The following is a 6742-nucleotide window of genomic DNA, read 5'->3' on the forward strand; positions in this document are numbered from 1 at the left end:
GACTTCATCGTAGCAGGCACGCCGGGTGACGGGGCACCCCGACCCACCGTAGTAGACGTCCACCGAGACCTCGCCGCCCGCACAGCCGAAGTCGCGGACCACCAGCTCCCACGGCCGTCGCCCGTCAAGAGGCCACGCCGTCCACGCCGTCCGAGGCCGCCGCCCCGGCATCCACCCACCGCGCACATCCCATCAAGACACGGAGAACGACCCACATCGCCGCCACCAGGGAGACCACGCCGCGAACACCCTAGCCGGGCGACGAAGCAGGGCCGCGCCGGCCAGATCCGGGCGGATCCGGCGATCCCCGGCCCACCAGCCGCCAGAGAGGAGCCAGCCCCGATCCAGGGCCGCTCCGGCCTGATCTGGCAGTTCGGCGGCCACCAGGAGTTGATGAGGCGGGCGGCGGCATCTGATGCAGGAAGGGGGTGTCTCCACGTCGCGGCGGGTGCGCGGGGAAGCCCCGCCGCCGCCTACTGCCGCGGGGGCGGCTGCCGGCGGCGGCGGGGGAGGAGGAGGGGAGGCGGGGGAAACCTGGGGGCGGCTAGGGTATCGCCCCCGAGTCGCCCGGAGCGGACGACGCGGGGGACAGGAGATCAGGGACGAACACAAGCCACACCTTGGTTCCACACCATTAACTCCTGTCTCTTGTCGGGAAATACAACACCATCAGCTCTTGACCATTCCCAACATTTATTACAATGATCAAAACTACACAAATTTTCATGCAGTAACATACAACGAAACAACCATGGATGCCTGTAAGGAAACCTGCTTGAAGAACTGCTCCTGCATGGCTGTTTTGTCCACAGGTCTAAAATGTGTGTGGGTGATGAAGATCTTCTCCTTGCATTCAATACAACCTCAAAATGCTGGTTACAACTCCTCTGCTTACCTCAAGGTGCAACTTAGCCCCTCTAATGGAAATAGAGAGAAGGCACATCTTAGCCCCTCTAATGAAAACAAAAAGAAGGTGATTTTCGGTGCTACACTTGGAGTTGTTACTACTCTTGTGTTGCTTGTTATTGTTGTTGTTATTTATCTACGAAGGAGCAGAAAGTATGAAGAGAAAGATGAAGAATTTGATTTTGATCAATTGCCCGGAATGCCAACAAGGTTTTCTTTCGAAATGTTGAGAGAATGCACTGAAGGGTTCAATAGGAAGCTCGGAGAAGGTGGGTTCGGATCGGTTTTTGAAGGAAAATTAGGTGAAGTCAGAGTTGCAGTAAAACGTTTCGAAGGTTCGACACAAGGAAAGAAAGAATTCTTGGCTGAGGTCGAGACCATTGGCAGCATTGAACACATCAATATTGTCAAGCTGATTGGCTTTTGTGTAGAGAAGTCTGAGAGGCTCCTGGTATATGAATATGTGTCAAGAGGGTCGCTTGATAGGTGGATCTATTACGGCCATGAAAATGACCCCCTTGATTGGTACACCCAGTGTAGGATCATTCTGTTGGATAATGAGCAACTAGTATTTTCTGAGGGCCAAAGGCCATTACATATACATGTGTGTGAAAGTGCAGAAAAGCCCCTTATACAATGGGGATGTACACAATGATCTATACACATCTAACACCCCCCTCAAACTCATGGTGGATCAACAACACTGAGTTTGGAGAGGAAAAACACATGCTGCGCTCGAGTCTGTGCCTTCGTGAAGAAGTCAGCCAACTGTAACTCAGAGGGCACATAGTGAAGAGCGAGAGTCTGATCCTGCACAGCAGCATGCACAAAGTGGGCATCCACACCGATGTGCTTGGTAAGCTCATGCTTCACCGGGTCACACGCAATACTGATAGCACCGGTACTGTCGGACAGTAGAGGAGTGGAGGTAGTAGCAGACACACCAAAATCCTCAAGTAACCACCGTAACCAGATCACCTCAGCCGTCAACATAGCCATGGCTCGCAACTCAGCCTCTGTACTCGAGCGAGAAACTGCAGTCTGCTTCTTTGTCTTCCAGGCAATAAGAGAGCCACCAAGAAAGACACAATAAGCAGACAGCAAGCGTCGATCCGAGGGATCTCTAGCCCAGGTAGCATCAGAGTAGGCCTGGAGCTCAAGAGAGCTGGAGCGGGGAAAGAAAAGGCGCTGAGAGATCGTGCCACGAAGATATCGTAGAACACGGAAGAGATGACTATAGTGGACAGAGGTGGGGGCTGAAACAAACTGACTTAGGATGTGTACAGGATAGGAGATGTCAGGACGCGTAACAGCAAGATAGACAAGACTGCCAACAAGATGACGATAGCGAGTGGGATTAGGAAAAGGGTCACCATCGGTGGCACGAAGCTGGACATTGAGCTCCATAGGAGTCACAACCGTGCACTCATCACCGAGAGCAGCGCGAGCAAGAAGATCCTGAATATATTTTTCTTGGGAGATGTAGAAGCCATCAGAGGTCGAGGAGATCTCAATCCCAAGAAAGTAGCAAAGTGGACCAAGATCAGTCATAAGAAACTGGTCGCGAAGGCGAGCCTTAACAAAGGCGATGTAGTCAATGTCGTCAGCAGTGATGATCATGTCATCAACATAGAGAAGGAGAAGAGTCCGACCACGAGGAGACGCGTGAACAAACAGCGCGGGATCATGGTCACTGAGCAAGAAACCAGCGGCGGTCACCACAAATGCGAAGCGCTCAAACCAGGCGCGAGGGGCCTGTTTGAGACCATATAGAGAGCGGCGAAGTCTACAGACCATACCATCAGGAGCATAGTACCCCTGTGGTGGCTGCATATAAACCTCCTCACGCAACTCGCCATTGAGAAAAGCGTTCTGAACATCAAGTTGAGAGATAGACCACTGACGAACAGAAGCCACAGCAAGAAGAGTGCGAACAGTGGTCATGTGGGCCACAAGAGCGAATGTCTCATCATAATCGCGTCCCCGCTCCTGTTGGAAACCATGGGCTACAAGACGAGCTTTGTAGCGCTCAAGAGAACCATCGGAGCGAGTCTTAACCTTGTAGACCCACTTACAGGTGATGGGACGAACGCCGAAAGGGAGAGGAACCAGATCCCAAGTGCCAGAGCGCTCAAGGGCAGCAAGCTCTTCGGCCATCGCAAGCTGCCACTCAGGCTGAGTCATGGCAGTCCGATAGGAAGTGGGATCAGCAATGGCAGAGAGACCATACCGATCAGGGGAGTAGCGATCAGGTGGGGGCGAGGCCGAGCACGGAGATTATGAACCGGGGGAGATGTGGAGGGAGGAGCACCAGAGGTGGAAGGCTCATCAGGGGAGACATCCTCAGTATGAGGGTGACGAGTATAGTGGAGAGGAAACGGTGAGAGAGGGCGACGGACTGAAGATGATGGTGGAGAGGTGGAGGAGGAGGATGGAGAGGATGGGGTCGGTGGTGAGGGAGAGGATGGGGTCGGTGGTGAGGGAGAAGGGAGGAGAGGTGCCAGAGGAAGAGGTGACATAGGAGGCACGTAGCGGGGTGTATCGGGAAGGAGAAGGAAAGCAAGGTCATCGACAGAGAAACTCGAGGAAGAAGAACGTGAGTAGTAAGAACGAGACTCATCAAAAGTCACATCACGCGAGATGCGCAAGCGACGACCTACAGGATCCCAACATCGATAGCCCTTGTGCTCATCGCTGTAGCCAAGGAAGACACACTCAACCGACTGAGCAGTCAGTTTGGTGCGTTCTCGGGGGGCAAGAAGAACATAGCACACACATCCAAACATACGAAGAGCTGAGTAGTCGGGAGAGCGACCAGTGAGACACTCCATAGGAATACCACCCTGAAGAGCAGTCGATGGCTGAATGTTGATGAGATAGGTGGATGCGGAAACAGCCTCAGCCCAAAAATGGGGTGGAAGGGAAGCAGCAATCATTAGCGCACGAGCCGTCTCAAGCAAATGACGATGCTTGCGTTCGGCGACGCCATTCTGAGCATGAGCCCCAGGACATGAGAACTGGGCAAGAGTTTCCTGTTCCGCTAGAAAACCACGCAACAGCTGAGAGATATACTCCCCAGCAGAGTCAGCACGAAAAGTACGAATGGACGTGGCAAACTAGGTGTGAACCATGGCAGCAAAACGTTTTTATATAGAAAGAACCTCGCTACGAGATTTCATGAAGTGGAGCCAAGTGTAGCGAGAGAAATCATCAATAAACAAAACATAGTAGCGATGACCACCTTTCGAATCAAAGGGAGCAGGACCCCAGACATCAGAATGAACTAAGTCAAACGGATGCTGAGATACTGACTCACTAGTAGGATAAGGTAACTTAGTCTGTTTGCCAAGTCTGCAACCATTACAATGTAAGGAGACATCTCCAGATACAGACCCTAAGAGGTCCTGACGAACTAAAGAAGACAAGCGAGAGCCATAGATGTGACCAAGGCGATGATGCCACTGCTGGAAGGACGCAGACGAAGAGGCGAGAGCCATAGATGTGACCAAGGCGATGATGCCACTGCTGGAAGGACGCAGACGAAGAGGCAGTGAGAGCATGGGAGCTGGCAGAAGTGGTGGTAGCGGAAGGAACGCAAAGCAAGTCAACCTCCCAAAGGCCCTCTGACTCACGGCGCCGAGGGCCAGCACCAACCAAAACCTTGGTGTGACGATCCTGAATGGAGCAAGAGTCGGTATCAAGAATGACAAGACAACCAGAATCAGTAAGTTGGGCAGCGGAAAAAAGTTTCATAGTAAGACGAGGAACATGTGAAACACTCGAAACAGAAAAGGACGGAGTGGAAAGAATACCACGACCAGCAACAGGAAGAGTTGTGCCATCGGCAGTAAGAACATTAATAGGCGAATAAAGAGGTCGGAGAGAAGACAACGCGGAAGAATCAGAAGACATATGAAAGGAGGCTCCAGAATCCAAAACCCACGAGGATGTACCTGACTGTGTAGATGCCTGTGGTGGTGGAGAAGTGGCTGCAGTCACAGCAGCAGCTGAACCAGTCGACGAAGAGCCTGAGGAAGCCAGGAGGCGTTTGAGCCTCACAATGTCCTGGTCAGTGAGTGACGGAGCCGAGGAAGACACGGGAGTCCCACCGGAGGAGGAGCACCTCTGATCTCGCTTCTTCTGGCGACAGTCAGACTCTGGGTGACCTGACCGGGAGCAGTAACCACAGACGGTGTCGCGGCGCGATGTGCCCTTCTCAGCATAAGGAGGACGGCTCACCCCCCTAGAGGAGTAGGTAGGAGCGGCGGAGCAGTGAGGCGAGCAGCCGACACAGGAGCCCGGGCAGCCAATACTGACGGAACCAGAAGTAACCCAGCAGATCGAAGGCGGGTCTCCTCAGCACGAAGCTCAGCAAGTATCTCTGAGAAAGGAACACGACCACGAGCAAGCAAGTGAGCACGGCGGGGTTCAAACTCAGACCGGAGACGAGATAAGAACTCATGGACCCGCTGAAACTCAAGATCCGAACGAGTAGTCTGATAGCAACGACAGGTTCCACAAACAACTGTCCGAAGAGAGTCAAGCTGACGCCAGATGGCAGAGCACTGTGAATAGAACTCATCAACAGAGGAATCACCTTGCTGGAGTGCATGCTCGTGACGGACCATAGATAGATAGAGAGCATCACCAGAGGGCTGATAGCGCTGACAGAGGTAAGACCACATCGCTGCAACAGTGCCAAGTCCCGGCGGCAGCAGGACGGGCCTCGGAGGAGCTGCAGCAGGATGGGCCTCGGAGGCGGAGGAGAGGCCGGGAGGCGGCGACGGCTGGACAAGCCCCGGCGGCAGCCGGAGAGGCAGGACGCGGCGACGGCGGGACGAGCCCCGGCGGCGGCAGCAACGGCCGGACGAGCGAGCCCCGCCGGTGCCAGCAACGGACGGGAGCGGAGGAGACAGCAGCTGGACGTGGAAGAGAACGCCCGCGGTGGGGAGGCTACGGGCCGGAGACGGCCGGCGGTGGGGAGGCTACGGGCAAAGTGCACGGAGTTGCAGCGTGCGGGGGGGAATGGCTAGCCTAGCATCTGATACCATGTTGGATAATGAGCAACTAGTATTTCCTGAAGGCCAAAGGCCATTACATATACATGTGTGTGAAAGTGCAGAAAAGCCCCTTATACAATGGGGATGTACACAATGATCTATACACATCTAACACATTCTAGATATTGCCAAGGGCTGATGCTATCTTCATGAGGACTGTAGGCGGAAAATTGCCCATTTGGACATCAAACCACAAAATATTTTATTGGATGACAACTTCAATGCCAAAATGGCTGATTTCGGACTTTGTAAGTTAATAAATAGGGATCAAAGCAAGGTAGTGACCGTGATGAGAGGAACACCGGGATATTTGGCACCTGAATGGTTGACATCGTCGATCACCGAAAAAGTCAATGTCTACAGCTTTGGAGTTGTTATAATGGAAATAATAAGTGGAAGAAAAAACATCGACGACTCTCAACCCGAGGAAAGTGTCCATCTCATAAATCTATTGTGAGAAAAAGAACAAACCAATCAGTTGATTGATCTGATCGACAAGCACAGTGATGAAATGGTCTCACACGAGGAGGAAATAATTCGAATGATGAAGCTTGCCGTGTGGTGCTTACAAAGTGATTGCGCCCGAAGGCCTTCCATGTCAAATGTGATCAAGGTATTGGAAGGCGCAGAGTGCATAGAAACTTTTGATGCAAATTCAATCATGTTTGTTCAAGATAACCCATCCACATACTCAGCCCCATCCCGAGCATCCATCTTATCTGGCCCAAGGTGAAGGCTAATGGGCAGAAGGAATTTAGCCTGTATATTTCTGCTTT

At 52.8% G+C, this 6742-nt stretch overlaps 1 pseudogene; it reads left to right on the forward strand.

Annotated features, from left to right (window-relative positions):
* Nucleotides 1-6423, forward strand: part of LOC119321659 — an 8003-nt pseudogene extending 1580 nt beyond the window's left edge.
* Nucleotides 6424-6742: the final 319 nt, after the last annotated feature.

The sequence above is a fragment of the Triticum dicoccoides genome, chromosome 6B (assembly GCF_002162155.2).
Source record: "Triticum dicoccoides isolate Atlit2015 ecotype Zavitan chromosome 6B, WEW_v2.0, whole genome shotgun sequence".
Classification (NCBI taxonomy): domain Eukaryota; kingdom Viridiplantae; phylum Streptophyta; class Magnoliopsida; order Poales; family Poaceae; genus Triticum; species Triticum dicoccoides.